Source organism: Heterodontus francisci, chromosome 2, assembly GCF_036365525.1.
Source record: "Heterodontus francisci isolate sHetFra1 chromosome 2, sHetFra1.hap1, whole genome shotgun sequence".
NCBI classification, from domain to species: Eukaryota; Metazoa; Chordata; class Chondrichthyes; order Heterodontiformes; family Heterodontidae; genus Heterodontus; species Heterodontus francisci.
Window position 1 is genome coordinate 89,480,382 of NC_090372.1, and position 23,263 is coordinate 89,503,644.

Consider the following 23,263-nt stretch of genomic DNA (forward strand, 5'->3'; position numbering starts at 1 on the left):
GCGGTCCATCCATGCCATGAGTGCTGCCATGTCTCAGGCATCCTCCATTGAGAGGTTGGTGACCCTCATGAAAAGCCAGATTCCACAGTTGCGCAGACCTGCACAACATCGCCTTGGCCATGAGCTCGACACAGCAGTGGCAAGGCAAGAGGACGAGGTGCCTGGAGGCTTCTCCTGCTCCTCGTCCTTCTCTGGTCAGCAAGGATTTTCAAATGATCCTTGAAAGGGAGGAGGAGAGGCTGACCTCCACAGCTGGGAGCACCCCTCAGGCCGCTCTGAGTGTAGACAGAGGCTCCTCAGCCCCTCCGCCAGTGAGCCCAGCTCCAGTAGCTGCAACGCCTAAAGAGAGTCCAGCACCTGTGCAGGGAACCCTCAGGCAGCCGGAGACCTCCAGGCCTTCGGCAGCCAGAGGACGACCGCCAAGGTCATCCCAGGCCAAGGGGCAGCCTGATTTGCAACTTGCCTCCAGCACAGTTACTATCATAGGGGTCACACCTCATAGAAGCACATGGAGACATATAAAGAAAAGCATGTAACCAAACTTGGGGTTTCACTGGTGTTTGACATTTGCCATTTGTTTTATTTTATAAAGTCACATTCACATTCATTGTTGAAAAATACTTATTCTTTCATGCCTTAATTGTGAGATGCTGCCTTCCCCCTTCTTCCTCATTGGGCTGCCAGTGTTGCCACAGTCTTCCTTTGGTAAGCGGCTCAGATGTGCCAGAGAGTGTAGTTAAGCTGGGCGCCAGGCACAGAATCCAAATAGAAAGGAGGCGACAGACTGAATCCATTGAGGTGAGCCTTTGTTGAGTTCACTTTGAGAGGCCAACATGGTGGCTGACTCTTGCCACCCTGGCCCATCTCCCAATATGCCTGGCCTCCGGTGCAAGGGGTGCAAGATTCAATGCTGTCTTCTCATTAGCCTCTTCCCTGTCCTCTTCATTGGTTGAGAACTGCCAATCAAACATGTCCTCATTATGCAACGCCTTCCCTCCCTACAGTGCTAGATTATGTAGAGCACAGCAGACCACCACGATATGTGAGACCCTCGCTGGGGCATACTGCAGGGCTCCACTGGATCGATCGAGGCACCAGAATTTCACTTTCAGCAGCCCAATGCCTGCTCGATTGTCGCTCAGGTGGAGCCGTGGCAAGTGTTGTACCTCTCCCCTGCTGCAGTGCAAGGGTTTCTCACAACTGTGAATAGCCATGTCTTACAGGGGTAGCCCTTGTCCCCGAGAATCCAACCTGAAGTCAAGCTGAGTGCCTGAAAATCTGTGGCACTTAGGACTGTCAATGTATGTAGACATCGTCGCTGCTTCCCAGGAAGCAGGCACATAATTGCGGGAACTGCTTTCCATGGTCGCAGACAGTTGAACATTGATGGAATGAAAGCTGTTCCTGTTGATGGAGGCGGCTGGCTGATCCATGGGAGCCTTGATGGCCACATGTGTGTCATCTATCACACCTTGAACATGGGGAATCCAGCAGTGTTCCCAAATCCGATGGCACTCTCAGCCTGACTTTCAGGGTCAGTCTGGTAACGCATATAGTTGCCGGCCCACTTGAACAGGGCATTGGTCAACTCCTTGATGCAGCAGTGGGATGCTGCCTGGGAGATCCCACACATGTCCCCGGTGGATCTCTGGAAAGATCCAAATGTGTAAAAGTTGAGTGCCAGGGTGATCTTCAGGGCCATGGCATAGAGTGACCACCGAAACCCATAGGCTACAACTCATCCTGCAGCAGGGCACATAAGGTGTTGAAGGCCTCTTTGGAGAATATAGTCTTTGCTGACAATGCCACTTATAGGTACCTGAGTCAAGTCCAGTACACTCTCTGGCCGGCTGCTGTTGCTTTCGTCATTGAGCTTCATGGGCAGGCACAGCTGCCTCCTGGCTCTCCCTTTGTCAGAGGTGCTGCATCATGCCACAGGGGTCCACAAAGACAGGGTGTATAAGACCCATGCCAAGTGATCAGTAGGCCTCCAGAGCACTCTCCTTGCAATGAAAAAGTTGCCTTACCATCTTTGCAATTGCATGTTTTTTGTGGATGGTTCCTAATGTTATGTATTTCGCCAGTTGAGGGGAGATGGCAGAGTGGCTGTCATATGCAGAGATCAGGTAACCCTTATAGGTCTGCACCAATGCCAAGGAATTCTGTTGCCATAGTTTCTGTGGGCTGAATTCTGTTAGATGTAGTGTGTACTATCACTTGTACAGGGCTACAAAAAGGTAAGGACATCATTGTCAACTGGCTGTGTCTATGCTACACATGCAAGACATTTCAGTGATCTATGTGGGTGTAAAATAGTGGCTTGAGATTTTGGACTCCATGTATTGTGGTTGCTTGTAACTATTCTCCAAGTGTGTTGAAGCTGGCCATGTCTGTCTATACTTTGGAGTTTTGAATTTCACGTAAGAGTGGGAATATTGATGAGAGATGCTCTCCTGTGGTTGTGCTCTGTATTGAGGTGTTGCTGCTGAAACTACAGGTATTGTCATGTGGCCAATGACTGAGGCTGTGCAAGCAACTGTTACTTTCTAATATCATGTGGGAGATGCCAGTTTACACTGAGTGTTGGACTTCACCAAATACACAGATTACTTTCTAATGCTTTGTACAAATAGGTGACTCCTTAGTTTGGTGCTAATGTTCCAGCAGCCCCATTTCTTCATGCATCGATGGTCCACTAGATTCTTCTTACTTTGTGAAAAGACCAGATACTACATCATCGTAATGCAATGGTATGAACTTTTACCCTTATTTCAATATCTCTTTTCTTTTCTTTCTTTTGGGCCTCCTTATCTCGAGAGACAATGGATACGCGCCTGGAGGTGGTCAGTGGTTTGTGAAGCAGCGCCTGGAGTGGCTATAAAGGCCAATTCTGGAGTGACAGGCTCTTCCACAGGTGCTGCAGAGAAATTTGTTTGTTGGGGCTGTTGCACAGTTGGCTCTCCCCTTGCGCCTCTGTCTTTTTTCCTGCCAACTACTAAGTCTCTTCGACTCGCCACAATTTAGCCCTGTCTTTATGGCTGCCCGCCAGCTCTGGCGAATGCTGGCAACTGACTCCCACGACTTGTGATCAATGTCACACGATTTCATGTCGCGTTTGCAGACGTCTTTATAACGGAGACATGGACGGCCGGTGGGTCTGATACCAGTGGCGAGCTCGCTGTACAATGTGTCTTTGGGGATCCTGCCATCTTCCATGCGGCTCACATGGCCAAGCCATCTCAAGCGCCGCTGACTCAGTAGTGTGTATAAGCTGGGGATGTTGGCCGCTTCAAGGACTTCTGTGTTGGAGATATAGTCCTGCCACCTGATGCCAAGTATTCTCCGAAGACAGCGAAGATGGAATGAATTGAGACGTCGCTCTTGGCTGGCATACGTTGTCCAGGCCTCGCTGCCGTAGAGCAAGGTACTGAGGACACAGGCCTGATACACTCGGACTTTTGTGTTCCGTGTCAGTGCGCCATTTTCCCACACTCTCTTGGCCAGTCTGAACATAGCAGTGGAAGCCTTACCCATGCGCTTGTTGATTTCTGCATCTAGAGACAGGTTACTGGTGATAGTTGAGCCTAGGTAGGTGAACTCTTGAACCACTTCCAGAGCGTGGTCGCCAATATTGATGGATGGAGCATTTCTGACATCCTGCCCCATGATGTTCGTTTTCTTGAGGCTGATGGTTAGGCCAAATTCATTGCAGGCAGACGCAAACCTGTCGATGAGACTCTGCAGGCATTCTTCAGTGTGAGATGTTAAAGCAGCATCGTCAGCAAAGAGGAGTTCTCTGATGAGGACTTTCCGTACTTTGGACTTCGCTCTTAGACGGGCAAGGTTGAACAACCTGCCCCCTGATCTTGTGTGGAGGAAAATTCCTTCTTCAGAGGATTTGAACGCATGTGAAAGCAGCAGGGAGAAGAAAATCCCAAAAAGTGTGGGTATTTCAATAAGTGCCTATGTTTTCTATTGATTTAAGCATGTTATTTAGAGACATTTTAACAATCAGAATCTGTAATGTTCAGTTGGCACTGATCACTTTGAGGCAGTCTATCTTCACAGGAATACAAATTGGAGTTTGTTAGCAGAGGCTAAACTGCTGCTGTATGTAACATGAAGGGTGAATTTCCTAGGAGCTTTTCCCACTCTGCAACCAAAGGTTCAGCAAAAACGGCATTTACATGTGCAAGCAGGTTTTCCACCAAACCTTCAGCAAAGTTGAAATGGGCGAGCGGGAGAAACTGCGAGGAAATTCATCCCCCTTGTTACCCAGTGTTGTGGATTTGGAATGTAATTCGATAAACAATTCTAACTGCTGCCTTGTCCTTACTGTTCTGGAGTAAATAAATCTTTGATATACATAACATTTTCCAGTAGCAATATGGAGATTTGATGCAGGTTGTATGTCCACGAAACAATTCGGATATTGAAAAATTGAAAAAATGCAATTCTGATGTGAAAGCACTGGGTTAACTCAATTATAGATCTTGCTTTAACTTCTTAATGTTGCATCCTGCTCTATGTTAAAAAAAAAATGTTTTATAGTGCAAACAGTAACATCATTAGATTTCCATTTTTTATCACAGCCAAGAAATGAAATGAAATATTTACAATGAAAGGACATAAATAAATATGTAATTTCACACAATCTATGGCATCACATTTTTATTCATGTAAATCTGTAATTATCAGTAGCATGGCCCGAATTCCTCACTAATCCTCCACCTGTGTGGGAGATGGTTTTAAACCTGGATCCTAACCACCTACTGCTCTCCTGAAATGAAGCGTTACCTCAGGTTATGTATTTGGAACCAGCTTTTGAGAACACTGTTATGTATTATGTATACTGTTAACTGAGACAGGTGGGAGACCAGCAGTGGCAAGATCCCTCTGAGACTTAACAGCATAAATCGGGTCACTGAGTATTGGACTTGAGAAAATTAATTCTGAAACCAAATGAAGTAAAGAGACCTAAAATAAACAATTACAAGCCAATGAAAATTAGGCTAACAGAAGTTTTAAATACTTGGTGCATGATTTGAGCCAATCTAGATGCCAATCACGAATACAAATATGTTTTAATTCAATATTGAAAAGAACTGCACACATTCATTTATCAAATAAGAATAGAACCATTTCAATAGATTGTAGCTCCTCTTGGCATACAATTTAAAACTATGCGGCCTGTGCTCCTATGAATCATCATGATTGAAACAAGGGGCTGAATTTTAACACCCAAAAACAGTGGGTTTGGGTTGGGTCAGGTGTTAAAGTTTTAAATATGTCAAATCTGACCCCAACCTGTCTCCAACCTGCCCACCTTCAAGTTTAACAGATGTGGGACAAGGGGCGGGCAGCCAACCCGCTCCCAGGAGATGAGTTGGCAATTTAAGTATTTTAATGAGGTTGAAGCTACTGATTTAACTTGCTTTATGAGTTTGATAGCGATCAGTCGAATTTCCCAGGCCTCAAGATAGCTGGCAGCTGAAGGGAGGTGAGGACAGCCTGCTTTGTGGGCCGGGGGGAGCAGGAATGTTTCCCCCCACCCCTTCCTAAATTCCCCCCATCAGACCCTTGCCCCATTAGATTCTTACCCATACAAAGAACTCTGAGATTGGGGATTGGATCCCCCCATCCCCGGGATTGGACAACCCCAGGATCCGGATCGGACCTTCCCCAGGATTGACCCCTGTATGGGGTCAGGGATCAGACGTTATCTGCTCATGCAGCCTGCTCTGGCATCCTAACTGCCCAGCTGGCAGCCAAGCTTGTAAAACAGGCTGACTTCTGGGGTGGGGGTGGGGGTGGGGGATCCTGTCATGGATAAAAGATGCCTGTTGTGGAGTTAAAACTTCACAGCGTGCAGGGAAACACAGACTTTCTGGTTTCCCACCCAAAATTCCACCTCCAGTCTAAGCAACCCAATGTTGTCAATATTAAGGCCAAAGTCATAGTGCATGGGTGGTCTCAAAAATCTCAAAAGAAATTTTACAATTCAGTAGCAGTTATAAGTAATTTCTGGACACATGCAACTCTTTATTCCTGACTTAGTGATACTGTAATAAAAAAAGTCTGCTTAAAACAAATATTTGATAATATCATAGGATTCCTATGTGGTCAAACACATTTTATTAAGATCAAAATCTCTACAGTTTACATTGAGGAATTTAAGTTCGTGTAAAGAACGCTAAAATTCTTCAGTTTATTTTACTGTTGTGATATGATCATGTACCCTCTTTTCCCTCTCCTTGTTTGACCGCAACAGGTTTACTTTTTTGAAAAGGATACAATAGCCAATTCAGTGAATGTTTAGTCATTTACACGCTGTGATCATAGAAAGAACCAATCGACAGGTTTTCTTGAGTTTAACAAAGAAAGAAGTTAGCTTTATTATACTTAAACCACTCTAAGTAAAATAATAAAATATGCTCTGACTTTCATACATACACATGCACACTTGAAGTTCATAAACACACACAAATAGATTACAGAGGGAAGTGGGCAAAGATAAATCTGTCAAATTACAGTCCAGAATGGGCAGAGAGGTGGCAGATGGAATTTAATACAGACAATGTGAGGTGAATGTTACAACTGGGTGAGGAAGGGTCTCAGGCTCCCCTCTGGCCCCTTTCCTGGTCTGGCCGTAACATGGTTTAACTTTTAAAACAGGGTTTTTAGTTTCATCTCAGTGAGTCCTTGCTCACTGCTCTGTAATTGTAATTGTAAATGAACTAACCAGACAGGTTTTCTTAGGTTTAAACAAGAAAGGTGTAAGTTTATTAGCCGTAACACTCTAACTCAGTTAAATGTTACTAAAAATACATGACACAACCACGCTAGCATGTATACGCGATAAACACACACACAAATAGATACAGAGTAGGAGAAAGAATAAAGGGAGGGGGGTGGAGTAGAATCATAGAATCATAGAAAGTTTAAGGCACAGAAAGAGGCCACTTGGCCCATCATGTCTGTGCAGGCCGAAAAATGATCCACCTATTCTAATCCCATCTTCCAGCATTTGGTCCGTAGCCCTGCAGATGATGGCACTTGAGTTGCATTTCCAGACTGTTTTTGAATGAGTTGAGGGTCTCTGCCTCAACTATCCTTTCAGGCATTGAGTTCCAGACCATTACCACCCTCTGGGTGAAAAAGTTTTTCCTCACCTCCCTTCTAATTTTTCTACCAATCACTTTAAATCTATGCCCCCTCATCACTGACCTCTCTGCTAAGGTGAATAGACCCTTCAACTGCACTCTCTCCAGGCCCCTCAAAATTTTGTACATTTCAGTCAGATCTCCCCTCAGCCTTCTCTGTTCCAAGGAGAACAACCCCAGCCTATCCAATCTTTCCTCATAGCTGCATTTTTCCAGTCCTGGCAACATCCTCGTAAATCTCCTCTTACCCTCTCTAGTGCAATTACATCCTTTCTGTAATGAGGTGACCAGAATGGCACACAGTACTCAAGTTGTGGCCTAACCAATGATTTATACAGTTCCAGCATAACTTCCCTGCTCTTGTATTCTATACCTCGGCTAATAAACGAAAGGATTCCATATGCCTTCTTAACCACCTTATCAACCTGCCCTGCTACCTTCAGGGATCTGTGGACATTCACTCCAATGTCCCTCACTTCCTTTACACTTCTCAGTATTTTCCCATTAATCATGTATTCCTTTGCCTTGTTTGACCTCCCCAAATGCATCACCTCACACTTTAGTTTAGAGATACTGCACTGAAACAGGCCCTTCGGCCCACCGAATCTGTGCCGAACATCAACCACCCATTTATACTAATCCTACACTAATCCCATATTCCTACCACATCCCCACCTGTCCCTATATTTTCCCTACCACCTACCTATACTAGGGGCAATTTCTAATGGCCAATTTACCTATCAACCTGCAATTCTTTGGCATGTGGGAGGAAACCGGAGCACCCGGAGGAAACCCACGCAGACACAGGGAGAACTTGCAAACTCCACACAGGCAGTACCCGGAATTGAACCCGGGTCGCTGGAGCTGTGAGGCTGCGGTGCTAACCACTGCGCCACTGTGTCTCCAGGTTAAATTCCATTTGCCACTTTTCTGCCCATCTGATCAGACCATCAATATCTTCCGGCAGCCTACAGCTATCCTCCTCGCTATCTACCACACAACCATTCTTTGTGTCATCCGCAAACTTCTTGATCATGCCCCCTACATTAATGTCCAAGTCATTAATATATACCACAAAAAGCAGGAGACCCAGTACTGAGCCCTGCGGAATGCCATTGGAACAGCCCTCCGGTTGCTAAACCACCTGTCAATAATTACCGTCTTATTTATCGATTAGGCACGCTGCAGCCTGCTGGACTGAACATTGAATTCAATAATTTCAGAGCATGACTGGCTCCCCCTTTTTATGTTTAGTTATTTTTTCTTTTTTTCTTTTTTCTTTTTTATTTGGTTATTTTATTTTAGGTTTTTTAGTGAGTTTAGTTTGTTTCTACTGTGCCTACCCACTGTTATTGTCTTTTAAATCTTTTTTTTAATGTTTGTGCTTGGAGTGCTTTGTGCTTTACAGTCTATTCACGTCCTCTCTGTACTAACGCTTTGTCTTTCAGCACACCATTAACATACCATTTGCCTTTGTTCCATGACCTCCTGATCAGTTATTCTCTGTGACCTTGTCCTATCAACACCTTCTCTTTTGTTATCGCTTGCCCCACCCCCCACTTTACTTGCTTAAAATCTTGTACATTTCTAATATTTGTCAGTTCTGAAGAAGGGTCACTGACCTGAAATGTTAACTCTGCTTCTCTCTCCACAGATGCTGCCAGACCTGCTGACTACTTCCAGCATTTCTTGTTTTTATGTCAATAATTATCCTTTGTTTCCTGCCACTGAGCCAATTTTGTATCCACCTTGCTGCATTTCCCTGGATCCCATGGGATTTTATAGTAAATGGAATTCAGTTACTGTCTTTAGTTTGGATGTAGAGTCCCTTGATTGGAGTTAAGTCTTGCAGTTCTCACTGAGGCCCAGCGCACACTTTCAAACTTGTTTCGCTGGTACCTGAAGGCTGAAGAGGTCCTCTGTCTTGAGGCTTAAGCTGCTTCCATGGGTCCCTGTGACTTTTTGAGAGAGAGAGATAGCTTACTTCTCTTTTCTCTTCAAATTACAGTCTGCCCCAGATTTTTCCATGAGGCACAATTTGAACAGATCCCAGGTTAGCCAGCAGGTTAGTCATGTGACCAGCTCTTTGTTTGAAACAGCATTGTTTGTGAGGGTTGTTGATTCTTGAAAGCTTACTAGACACACTCTGTGTGTGTGTGTGTATGTGTGTGTGTGTGTGTGGGGTGGGGGGGGGGGTGGTGCGTGGGGGGGTGGAGTGCTGGCTTTTACACAGACAATGGCTCTCAATGTCTTTTGATCATCAATGTTGACAAAACCCATCTCGCTAATTGAAACAAAGAGCATTCCCATTGTCTCTCTATGCAACTGTCTCTCAGAATACAAATGTGCAGCCATGTTTTCAGCCATTCAGCTCTGTGGTCTTTTAAAACAAGTGATGTTCAATGTCCAGTAAAAGTTCAAATGGTGTTCCATATGACAAAATTAATATGTTTCCATTTGGCAGGTGTAGTTTCCATCACACCTCCACCTCTCGCTGATAAAATGTGACATTAAGGGGAGCACTTCAATATAAATTAGAAGGAAGAGAAAGTACAGGAAAGCACACATACATTTCTCTCATTCATTCAGAAATTTTAAAATGTTTTCAGTCTGTCTTTCCTTGTAGCAGTGCTGCTTTAAACTGCCCCTTTTTCCTTGAGGTGGGTCTGAGATAGTTATGGGTTTAAAGTTTCTTCATTAATCAGCCTGCAATACATTGGGAATGGGCATCCCAATAAGCATGTGATTTTTGGGGAGGTTTGAGGTTTGCACATTTCCATGACTGTGTAGGGTGCCTTTGTTCCTGTTGAGGTCTGCAGGGAGAGGTTTGGATTTAATTATCCCTGGTTTGGAGCTCTGATCTCTCTTTCAGTGCTCTGATGAGTCATGTAAGTGCTTTTCATTTTAGGACATTGTTGGTTCCCTTTTCTTCTGACTGTGGGGGTAGATTCTTTGCTAATCTTCCCTTTGTCCTCTGGGACACTCCTGCTTACAGGTGTTTGCCCAATTCCACTGTACTCCCCTGAGGCACTTTGACTTGGTGAGGCATCACCCTCACGGTTTCTTTGCCCTCTTGAGGACTTTCCTTGTCCCTGTAGGTTTCTGTAAATGCTGTTAGAACCCTGGTGGGGTGCTCCTGGTGTCTACATTTACATAGGAGGATGTGGGGTCTAATTTTTCCAACATTTCGGGGTTGGCTGACTGGCTGACCAGACAGTAGGGCTTTTCGTTTGGGAATCTTCCCGGACGTCCTTTAACCTGTCCTCTTTGTCCCTTTTTCCCCTGTCCTCTCTAACCTTTTGCCAGCCCTGTGCCTGTCTGTCCCCTTTTGTTCTCAGCAGGAGTCCATTAAAATTCACCAGCCCGCTGTTGGAGGACTTCCCAAAAGCCAATACAGTAATTAGGGGTGCAGATGTCACTGTAGGTTGGGGTTTCTCCTCAACCTGGCACATGTGGCAACTCCTACAGTACTCCACCACATCTTTGTGGAGTATTGGCCAGTCAAATTGCTGTCTTATGCAGGCTTTGGTTTTTCATATACCGACATGCACAGCCACTGTAATCTCATGGGCCATTCTTAATATTTCCTTCCGGTACCTCTGCGGCACCACTAACTGGTGAACCACTGTCCACTCTTTGTCCTCAGGTCTGTAGGAGAACTCAACTTCCTCATCAATAACTCATTCTTTAAATAGTAGCAATCAGGGACTCCCTCTGCTTCAATTTCAGTCTAGGCAGACAGCGTTAACTTTCGCAGGACTGGGTCGGCTCGCTGAGCCTCAGCTCGGGAAGATCCATTTAATCCATTCCCTGGGTCCTCTAACTTTCCGAAGAAAGTTTCAGACAGACAGACCTCATGGTCATCTGTCTGCAGTGCCAATTCAGTCTCCTCTGGGGGAGCTGGTTTGGTCATGGCCCGATTCACTACACATTCAGGGAAACTGCAGGGGACTGTCTCCTGCCACTGCCCTGACTCTCTGACCTCCTTTGGTCTCACTTTCACCACTGGGGATGTTACCACCTTCACCCCCGCCAGATCATTACCTAGGAGCAGGTTAACCCTGTCCACAGGCAAACTAGGGACAATCCCTATGGTCACTGGTCCGGAAACTAGGTCGCACTCCAAGTGCACCCGGTGGAAAGGTACGGGCGTACACTGCCATCCAATACCCATTCACCACTATTCTGGTATTTACTGCACCCTCTGGGGGAAAGGTCAGGCGTTTTCCTAGCAAAAAGGATCTCGTGGCCCCTGTATCCCTGAGAGTTACTATCGGCTTGCTTGCCCCACTTGAGGAGTATGGGGTTACTCTCCCGTTAGACACAAAATCCTGATGACCTTCAGGGATCCTATTAAATTTTCCTGCACCCACAGCAGTATCTTTTCTGGGTCTTATGCTGCTGCAGTTAAAGCCACAGCCTGCTCAGCTGTGCTTTCCATCAGAGTCCCTTCACCTTCACTGAGCGAGTGTGCCCTGATTAACCCTACAGGCTTTCCTCGTAGTTTCCAGTAGTCAGCTCTTAGATGGCCTGCCTTATTACAATGGAAGCAGCCAGGTCTCTGGGTCTCACTCCTACTTACTATCATGATGAATTTTGGCAGAAGGAATAGCGAGAGGCAATATATACTTATTGACACAGTTCTAAAGAGTGTGCAGAAACAGAGGGACCTGGGCCTGCAGGAGCATCGATCTTTGAAGGTGGCAATATTTAGAGTGTGGTTCATAAAGCAAATGAGATCTTGGGCTTCATAAATAGAGACATTGAGTGAAAAAGCAGGGAAGTTATGCTGAACCTTTATAAAGCTCTGGTTAGACTCCAATTGGAGTATTGTATTCAGTTCTGGTCACCACACTTTAGGAAGAATGGGAGCGCTCTGGAGAGGTTGCAGAGGAGATTCACCAGAATGATTCCAGGGATGGGGGAATTTTAGTTACAAAGTTAGGATGGAAAAACTGGGGTTGTTCTCCTCAAAAAAAAAGATTGAGGGGAGATTTAATAGAAATGTACAAGACTAGGACAGGCTTAGATAAGTTAGACAAAGGGAAACTGTTCCAATTAGCTAATGGTACAAGGACTAGGGGACACAGATTGAAGGTTTTGGGTAAGAAGTGCAGGGGGAATATGAAGAAGAATTTTTTTACGCCATGGGTGGTAATGACCTTGAACTTGCTGCCCACAAGGATAGTGGAAGCAGAGACAATCAATGACTTCAAAATGAAATTGGATGACCACTTGAAGGAAATAGACTTGCAGAGCTATGGGGATCAAGCGGGGAGTGGAACTGAGTGAATAGCTCTGTAGAGAGCTGGCATGGTCTTGATGGGCCGAATGGCCTCCTGTATGACTCTATACTTAAACTGTACCCAAACCGTTTCCTCTTTGAAGGCCACCCATTGCTCCAATACATTTCAGCCTGTCAGTGTTTAATTCCCATTTACCCGGGCTAGATCCCTCCTCAATTTGATGAAATTAGCCCTCCTCCAGTTAAGTACTTTTTGATTTTCCTTGCCTGTCCCAAAACTACAATACTATGATCACTATTCCCGAAATGCTCCCTTCGTGTGACATTCTGCACTTGACCCACTTCATTCCCCAGGACAAGATCCAGCAATGCCTTCTTCCTCATTGGGCAGGTAACATACTGAACCAGAAAATTCTCCTGAACAGTAGTCCCTCCCCCTCTCTGCCCTTAACACCATCACTGCTGCATTCAATATTGGGGTAAAGTCACCCATTATCACCACTCTATAGTTGAAATAACTCTCAGTAATGTCCTTGCAACTCTGCTCCTCTATCTTCTTCCCACTATTTGATCGCCTATAAAATACACCAAGTAATAATATTGTTCTTCTATTGTTTCTCAACTACAACCAAATAGATTGTCTTTGACACCGTAATGATATTCTCTATTTCTCACACTGTAATATTTTCCTTATTCAAAATGGCTACACCTCCTTTTTTCCTTCCCTATCTTCCCTGAATGCCTTGTACCAGGAACATGAAGCATCCAGTCCTCCCCTTTGTTGAGCCAGCTCTCCGTTATCATCATGACATCATCGTCCCATGTGGCTATTTGCACCTGCAGCTTGTCAACCTGACAAACACTCTTCGTGCATTTACACACATGCATTCCAATCCTAACTTAGACCTCTTTTTATTTTTTATTTTCTATGGTTCCACCTAAATCTATTATTTCTAGCTCTCTCTCGCAGTCCTCTGTACACCTTCTTTCTACTTTTTAATACCATTCCCCCCCCACCCCCCTGCCCCCTTCTGCAGACTTAGTTTAAACTCTCCCCCTCACCACTAGTTAACCTGCTCATGAGAATATTGGTCCCGGCTCTGTTCAGGCACAACCCGTCCCTTCTGGCACAGATCTGGTCCCAGTGTTCCAGGATTGTGAAGCCTGCACTATGTCTCTAGCCTGCTAGCCTGCCATATCTTCCTACATATCTTCCTATTTGTATTCTCATTAGCCCATGGCACTGGGAGTAATCCAGAGATCACTGCCTTTGAGGTCTTTGTTTGTAACTTCTTCCCTACTTCCTTAAACACTGGTTGCAGGACCTCAACCTTCTTCCTCCCTATTGGCAAATGATTTAGCGTATTGTGTTTCTTCTAACATCCAGCTGAAACATTTCACCAACTAAGTGCTCTGTGGGTGGGGGTGGGGAGGTTGGGGTGGGGTTGTAAAAGTAGAAAGAAGGTGCACAGATGACTGGGAGATACAGAGCTAGAAATAATACAGAGCTAGGTGGAATCATAGGAAATAAAACATAGAAACATAGAAAATAGAAAATAGGAGCAGGAGTAGGCCATTTGGCCCTTCGAGCCTGCTCCGCCATTCATTATGATCATGGCTGATCATCCAACTGTTCCGGCATTCACCCCGTACCCTTTGATCCCTTTAGACTCAAGAGCTATATCTAGGTCCTTTTTGAAAACTTACAATGTTTTGGCCTCAACTGCTTTCTGTGGTAGCGAATTCCACAGGCTCACCACTCTCTGGGTGAAGACATTTCTCCTCATCTCAGTCCTGAAAGGTTGTTCCCGTATCCTTAGACTATGACCCATGGTTCTGGACTCCCCCACCATCGGGAACATCCTTCCTGCATCTACCCTGTAAAGTCCTGTTAGAACTTTATAGGTTTCGATGAGATCCCCCCTCACTCTTCTGAACTCCAGCGAATATAATCCTAACCGACTCAATCTCTCCTCATATGTCAGTCCCACCATCCCAGGAATCAGTCTGGTAAACCTTCGCTGCACTCCCTCTATAGCAAGAACATCCTTCCTCAGAGAAGGAGACCAAAACTGCACACAATATTCCAGGTGTGGCCTCACCAAGGCCCTGTATAATTGCAGCAAGACATCCCTGCTTCTGTACTCGAATCCTCTCACTGTGAAGGCCAACATACCATTTGCCTTTTTTAACCGCCTGTTTCACCTGCTTGCTTACCTTCAGCGACTGGTGTACGAGAACACCCAGGTCTCGCTGTATATTCCCCTCTCTCAGTTTATAGCCATTCAGATAATAATCTGCCTTCCTGTTTTTGCTACCAAATGGATAACCTCACATTTATGCATATTATACTGCATCTGCCATGCATTAGCCAACTCACTCAACTTGTCCAAATCACCCTGAAGCCTCCCTGCATTCTTCTCACAACTGACCCTCCCACCCAGTTTTGTGTTATCGGCAAATTTGGAGATATTACATTTAGTTCCCTCATCTAAATCGTTAATATATATTGTGAATAGCTGGGGTCCTAGCACCGATCCCTGCGGTACCCCCCTAGTCACTGCCTGCCATTCGGAAAAAGACCCATTTATCCCTACTCTTTGTTTCCTGTCTGCCAACCAATTTTCTATCCATCGCAATACACTACCCCCAATCCCATGCGCTTTAATTTTATATTCTAATCACTTATGTGGGACTTTGTCGAAAGCCTTCTGAAAGTCCAAATAAACCACATCCAATGGCTCCCTCTCATCAACTCTACCAGTTACATCCTCGAAGCATTCTAGTAGATTTGTCAAGCATGATTTCCCTTTCCGAAATCGATGCTGACTCTGCTCGATTCTACCACTGTTCTCCAAGTGTTCTGCTATAAAATCTTTGATAATAAACTCGAGAATTTTCCACACTACCGACGTCAGGCTGACTGGTCTATAATTCCCTGCTTTCTCTCTACCTCCCTTGTTAAATAGTGGCTAAAATAATAAATAATAAACATTCGCTACCCTCTAATCTGTAGGAACAGTTCCAGAGTCTATAGAATCTTGGAAGATGACCACCAATGCATCACTATTTCTAGGGCCACTTCCTTAAGTACTCTGGGATGCATACCATCAGGCCCTGGAGATTTATCAGCCTTTAACCCCAGTAAATTTCCCCAGCACAATTTCTCTAATAATACTGATTTCTTTCAGTTCCTCTCTCTCACGAAGCCCTGTGTTCCCCAATATTTGGGGCAGCCGCCCCCGACAAGCACATGGTGGGGACAGCCAAGGCCATGACCTTCATGGCAGCACCCGTTGAAGGAGTAGGTGCTGGTACCATTTTTAAAAGGCTGCCAGCCCTGCAAACAGTACATTGTAATGCAGAGTTCACCCCTTCCCCCTCCACCCATCAGAGTGCAGAGTTCACCCCTTCCCCCTCCACCCATCAGAGTGCAGAGTTCACCCCTCCCCCTCCACCCATCAGAATGTAGAGTTCACCCCTTCCCCCCAACCCATCAGAGTGCAGAGTTCACCCCTTCCCCATCAACCCATCAGAGTGCAGAGTTCACCCCTTCCCCCTCCACCCATCAGAGTGCAGAGTTCACCCCTTCCCCATCAACCCATCAGAGTGCAGAGTTCACCCCTTCACCCCCAACCCATCAGAATGCACAGTTCACCCCGTCCCCGCAACCCATCAGAATGCAGAGTTCACCCCTTCCCCCCAACCCATCAGAATGCAGAGTTCACCCCTTCCCCCCAACCCATCAGAATGCACAGTTCACCCCTTCACCCACAACCCATCAGATTGCAGAGATCACCACTTCCCCCCAACCCATCAGATTGTAGCGTTCACCCCTTCACCACCAACCCATCAGATTGCAGAGTTCACCCCTTTCCCCCAACCCATCAGAGTGCAGAGTTCACCCCTTCTCCCCCAACCCATCAGAATGCAGAGTTCACCACTTTCCCCCACCCAACAGAGTGCAGAGTTCACCCCTTCCCCCTCAACCTATCAGAATGCAGAGTTCACCCCTTTCCCCAACCCAACAGAGTGCAGAATTCACCCCTTCTCCCCCAACCCATCAGAGTGCAGAATTCACCCCTTCACCACCAACCCATCAGAATGCAGAGTTCATCCCTTTCCCCCAACCAACAGATTGTGCAGTTCACCACTTCATCACCAACCCATCAGAATGTAGAGTTCACCCCTTCCCCCCAACCCATTAGATTGTAGAGTTCACCCCTTCATCACCAACCCATCAGAATGTAGAGTTCACCCCTTCCCCCCACCCATCAGAATGAGGAGTTCACCCCTTCCCCCTAATCCATCAGAGTGCAGAGTTCACCCCTTCCCCCTCCACCCATCAGAGTGCAGAGTTCACCTCTTCACCCCTAACCCATCAGAATGTAGAGTTCACCCCTTCCCCCGAACCCATCAGAGTGTAGAGTTCACCCCTTCCCCATCAACCCATCAGAGTGCAGAGTTTACCCCTTCCCCCTCCACCCATCAGAGTGCAGAGTTCACCCCTTCCCCCTCCACCCATAAGACTGCAGAGTTCACCCCTACCGCCTCCACCCATCGGAGTGCAGAGTTCACCCCTTCACCCCCAACCCATCAGAATGCAGAGTTCACCCCTTCCCTGCAACCCATCAGAATGCAGAGTTCACCCCTTCCCCCCAACCCATCAGAATGCAGAGTTCACCCCTTCCCCCTCCAACCATCAGAGTGCAGAGTTCACCCCTTCCCCCTCCACCCATAAGAATGCAGAGTTCACCCCTACCGCCTCCACCCATCAGAGGGCAGAGTTCACCCCTTCACCCCCAACCCATCAGAATGCAGAGTTCACCCCTTCCCCCCAACCCATCAGAATGCACAGTTCACCCCTTCCCCCCAACCCATCAGAATGCACAGTTCACCCCTTCCCCCACAACCCATCAGAATGTAGAGTTCAACCCTTCACCCCTTCACCCCCAAGCCATCAGATTGTAGAGTTCAGCCCTTCACCCACAACCCATCAGATTGCAGAGTTCACCCCTTTCCCCCAACCCATCAGTGCAGAGTTCACCCCTTCTCCCCCAACCCATCAGAATGCAGAGTTCACCCCTATCCCCCAACCCATCAGAATGCAGAGTTCACCCCGTTACCCAACCCATCAGAATGCAGCGTTCACCACTTTCACCCACCCAACAGAGTGCAGAGTTCACCCCTTCCCCCTCAACCTATCAGAATGCAGAGTTCACCCCTTTCCCCAACCCAACAGAGTGCAGAATTCACCCCTTCACCACCAACCCATCAGAATGCAGAGTTCACCCCTTTCCCCCAACCAACAGATTGTACAGTTCACCACTTCATCACCAACCCATCAGAATGTAGAGTTCACCCCTTCCCCCCAACCCATTAGAATGCAGAGTTCACCCCTTCACCCTCAACCCATCAGATTGTAGAGTTCACCCCTTCACCACCAACCCATCAGAATGTAGAGTTCACCCCTTCCCCCAGCCCATCAGAATGAAGAGTTCACCCCTTCCCCCTAATCCATCAGAGTGCAGAGTTCACCCCTTCACCTCCAACCTATCAGAATGTGGAGTTCACCCCTTCCCCCCAACGCATCAGAATGCAGAGTTCACCCCTTCCCCCCAACCCATCAGAATGCAGAATTCACCCCTTCCCCGCAACCGATCAGAATGCAGAGTTCACCCCTTCCCCCCAACCCATCAGAATGCAACGTTCAACTCTTCCCCCTCAACCCATCAGAATGCAGAGTTCACCCCTTCCCCCCAACCCATCAGATTGTATAATTCACCCCTTCACCCCAACCCATCAGATTGCAGAGTTCACCCCTATCCCCCAACCCATCAGAATGCAGAGTTCACCCCGTTACCCAACCCATCAGAATGCAGCGTTCACCACTTTCACCCACCCAACAGAGTGCAGAGTTCACCCCTTCCCCCTCAACCTATCAGAATGCAGAGTTCACCCCTTTCCCCAACCCAACAGAGTGCAGAATTCACCCCTTCACCACCAACCCATCAGAATGCAGAGTTCACCCCTTTCCCCCAACCAACAGATTGTACAGTTCACCACTTCATCACCAACCCATCAGAATGTAGAGTTCACCCCTTCCCCCCAACACATTAGAATGCAGAGTTCACCCCTTCACCCCCAACCCATCAGATTGCAGAGTTCACCCCTTCACCACCAACCCATCAGAATGTAGAGTTCACCCCTTCCCCCCAGCCCATCAGAATGAGGAGTTCACCCCTTCCCCCTAATCCATCAGAGTGCAGAGTTCACCCCTTCACCTCCAACCTATCAGAATGTGGAGTTCACCCCTTCCCCCCAACGCATCAGAATGCAGAGTTCACCCCTTCCCCCCAACCCATCAGAATGCAGAATTCACCCCTTCCCCGCAACCGATCAGAATGCAGAGTTCACCCCTTCCCCCCAACCCATCAGAATGCAACGTTCAACTCTTCCCCCCCAACCCATCAGAATGCAGAGTTCACCCCTTCCCCCCAACCCATCAGATTGTAAAATTCACCCCTTCACCCCCAACCCATCAGATTGCAGAGTTCACCCCTTCCCCCCAACCCATCAGAATGCAGAGTTCACCCCTTCCCCCCAACCCATCAGATTGTAGAGTTCACCCCTTCCACCCAAACCATCAGAATGTAGAGTTCACCCCTTCACCCCCAACCCATCAGATTGCAGTGTTCACCCCTTCCACCCAAACCATCAGAATGTAGAGTTCACCCCTTCACCACCAACCCATCAGAATGCAGAGTTCATCCCTTTCCCCCAACCAACAGATTGTACAGTTCACCACTTCATCACCAACCCATCACAATGTAGAGTTCACCCCTTCCCCCCAACCCATTAGATTGTAGAGTTCACCCCTTCACCACCAACCCATCAGAATGTAGAGTTCACCTCTTCCCCCCAACCCATCAGAATGAGGAGTTCACCCCTTCCCCCTAATCCATCAGAGTGCAGAGTTCCCCCCTTCCCCCAACCCATCAGAATGCAGAGTTCACCCCTTCCCCCAACCCATCAGAGTGCAGAGTTCACCCCTTCCCCCCAACCCATTAGATTGTAGAGTTCACCCCTTCACCACCAACCCATCAGAATGTAGAGTTCACCCCTTCCCCCCAACCCATCAGAATGAGGAGTTCACCCCTTCCCCCTAATCCATCAGAGTGCAGAGTTCCCCCCTTCCCCCAACCAATCAGATTGCAGAGTTTACCCCTTACCCCCCAACCCATCAGATTGTGGAGTTCACCCATTCACCCCCAACCCTTCAGAATGCAGAGTTCACCCCTTCACCCCCAACCCATCAGAATGTAGAGTTCACCCCTTCACCCCCAACCCATCAGATTGCAGAGTTCACCCCTTCCCCCCAAACCATCAGAATGTAGAGTTCACCCCTTCACCCCCAACCCATCAGATTGCAGAGTTCACCACTTCCACCCAAACCATCAGAATGTAGAGTTCACCCCTTCACCCCCAACCCATCAGATTGCAGAGTTCACCCCTTCCACCCAAACCATCAGAATGTAGAGTTCACCCCTTCACCCCCAACCCAACAGATTGCAGAGTTCTCCCCTTCCCCCAACGCATCAGAATGCAGAGTTCACCCCTTCCCCCTCAACCCATCAGAATGCAGAGTTCACCCCTTCACCTCCAACCTATCAGAATGTAGAGTTCACCCCTTCCCCCCAACCCATCAGAATGCAGAGTTTACCCCTTCCCCGCAACCGATCAGAATGCAGAGTTCAACCCTTCCCCCCAACCCATCTGAATGCAACGTTCACCCCTTCCCCCCAATCCATCAGAGTGCAGAGTTCACCCCTTCCCCCCAACCCATCAGATTGTATAATTCACCCCTTCACACCCAACCCATCAGATTGCAGAGTTCACCCCTTCCCCCCAACCCATCAGAATGCAGAATTCACCCCTTCCCCCCAACCCATCAGATTGTAGACTTCACCCCTTCACCCCCAGCCTATCAGATTGCAGAGTTTACCCCTTACCCCCCAACCCTTCAGATTGCAGAGTACACCCCTTCCCCCCAACCCATCAGAATGCAGAATTCACCACTTCTCCCCCAACCCATCAGATTTCAGTGTTCACCACTTCCCCCTCAACCCATCAGAATGCAGAGTTCACCCCTTTCCCCCACCCAACAGAGTGCAGAGTTCACCCCTTTCCCCCCAACCCATCAGTGTGCAGAATTCACCCATTGCCCAATCCAACAGAGTGCAGAGTTCACTCCTTCCCCCCCAAACCATCAGAGTGCAGAATTCACCCTTTCTCCCCCAACCCAACAGAATGCAGAGTTCAACCCTTCCCCCCCAACCCAAAAGAGTGCAGAATTCACCCCTTCTCCCCCAACCTATCAGAATGCAGAGTTGACCCCTTCCCCCAACCCATCAGAGTGCAGAATTCACCCCTTCTCCCCCAACCCATCAGAATGCAGAGTTCACCCCTTCACCCCCAACCCATCAGATTGTTGAGCTCACCCCTTCACCACCAACCCATCAGAATGTAGAGTTCACCCCTTCCCCCCAACCCATCAGAATGTAGAGTCCACCCCTTCCCCCCAATCCATCAGAGTGCAGAGTTCACCCCTTCCCCCCAACCCATGAGATTGTAGACTTCACCCCTTCACCCCCAACCTATCAGATTGCAGAGTTTACCCCTTACCCCCCAACCCATCAGATTGTGGAGTTCACCCATTCACCCCCAACCCTTCAGAATGCAGAGTTCACCCCTTCACCCCCAACCCATCAGAATGTAGAGTTCACCCCTTCACCCCCAACCCATCAGATTGCAGAGTTCACTCCTTCCCCCCAAACCATCAGAATGCAGAGTTCACCCCTTCACCCCCAACCCATCAGATTGCAGAGTTCACCCCTTCCACCCAAAGCATCAGAATGTAGAGGTCACCCCTTCACCCCCAACCCATCAGATTGCAGTGTTCACCCCTTCCACCCAAACCATCAGAATGTAGAGTTCACCCCTTCTCCACCAACCCATCAGAATGCAGAGTTCATCCCTTTCCCCCAACCAACAGATTGTACAGTTCACCACTTCATCACCAACCCATCAGAATGTAGAGTTCACCCCTTCCCCCCAACCCATTAGATTGTAGAGTTCACCCCTTCACCACCAACCCATCAGAATGCAGAGTTCACCCCTTCACCCCCAACCCATCAGATTGTTGAGCTCACCCCTTCACCACCAACCCATCAGAATGTAGAGTCCACCCCTTCCCCCCAATCCATCAGTTTGCAGAGTTCACCCCTTCCCCCCAAGCCCATCAGAATGAAGAGTTCACCCCTTCCCCCCAAACCATCAGAATGCATAGTTCACCCCTTCCCCCCAAGCCCATCAGAAGATAGAGTTCACCCCTTCCCCCCAACCCGTCAGAAGATAGAGTTCACCCCTTCCCCCCAACCCGTCAGAATGCAGAGTTCACCCCTTCCTCCCAAGCCATCAGAATGCAGAATTCACCACTTCTCCCCCAACCCATCAGATTGCAGAGTTCACCCCTTCCCCCTCAACCCATCAGAATGCAGAGTCCACCCCTTTCCCCCACCCAACAGAGTGCAGAATTCACCACTTCTCCCCCAACCTATCAGAATGCAGAGTTCACCCCTTCAGCCCCAACCCATCAGATTGTTCAGCTCACCCCTTCACCACCAACCCATCAGAATGTAGAGTTCACCCCTTCCCCCCAAACCATCAGAATGTAGAGTTCACCACTTCCCCCCAACCCATCAGAGTGCAGAGTTCACCCCTTCCCCCCAACCGATCATAATGCAGAGTTCTCCCCTTCCCCCCAACCCATCAGAATGCAAAGTTCACCTCTTCCCCCCCAAGACATCAGAATGCAGAGTTCACCCCTTCACCCCCAACCCATCAGAATGCAGAGTTCACCCCTTCCCCCCAACCCATCAGAATGCAGAGTTCACCCCTTCCCCCCAACCCATCAGAATGCAGAGTTCACCCCTTCCCCGCAACCGATCAGAATGCAGTGTTCAACTCTTCCCCCCAACCCATCAGAATGCAACGTTCACCTCTTCCCCCACAACCCATCAGAATGCAGAGTTCACCCCTTCCCCCCAACCCATCAGATTGTAGAATTCACCCCTTCACCCCCAACCCATCAGATTGTAGAGTTCACCCCTTCCCCCCAACCCATCAGAATGCAGAGTTCACCCCTTCCCCCCAACCCATCAGATTGTAGACTTCACCCCTTCACCCCCAACCTATCAGATTGCAGAGTTTACCCCTTACCCCCCAACCCATCAGATTGTGGAGTTCACCCATTCACCCCCAACCCTTCAGAATGCAGAGTTCACCCCTTCCCCCCAACCCATCAGATTGTAGACTTCACCCCTTCACCCGAACCTATCAGATTGCAGAGTTTACCCCTTACTCCCCAACCCATCAGATTGTGGAGTTCACCCATTCACCCCCACCCCTTCAGAATGCAGAGTTCACACCTTCACCTCCAACCCATCAGAATGTAGAGTTCACCCCTTCACCCCCAACCCATCAGAATGCAGAGTTCACCCCTTCCCCCCAACCCATCAGATTGTAGACTTCACCCCTTCACCCCCAACCTATCAGATTGCAGAGTTTACCCCTTAACCCCCAACCCATCAGATTGTGGAGTTCACCCATTCACCCCCAACCCTTCAGAATGCAGAGTTCACCCCTTCACCCCAACCCATCAGAATGTAGAGTTCACCCCTTCACCCCCAACCCATCAGATTGCAGAGTTCACCCCTTCCCCCCAAACCATCAGAATGTAGAGTTCACACCTTCACCCCCAACCCATCAGATTGCAGAGTTCACCCCTTCACCC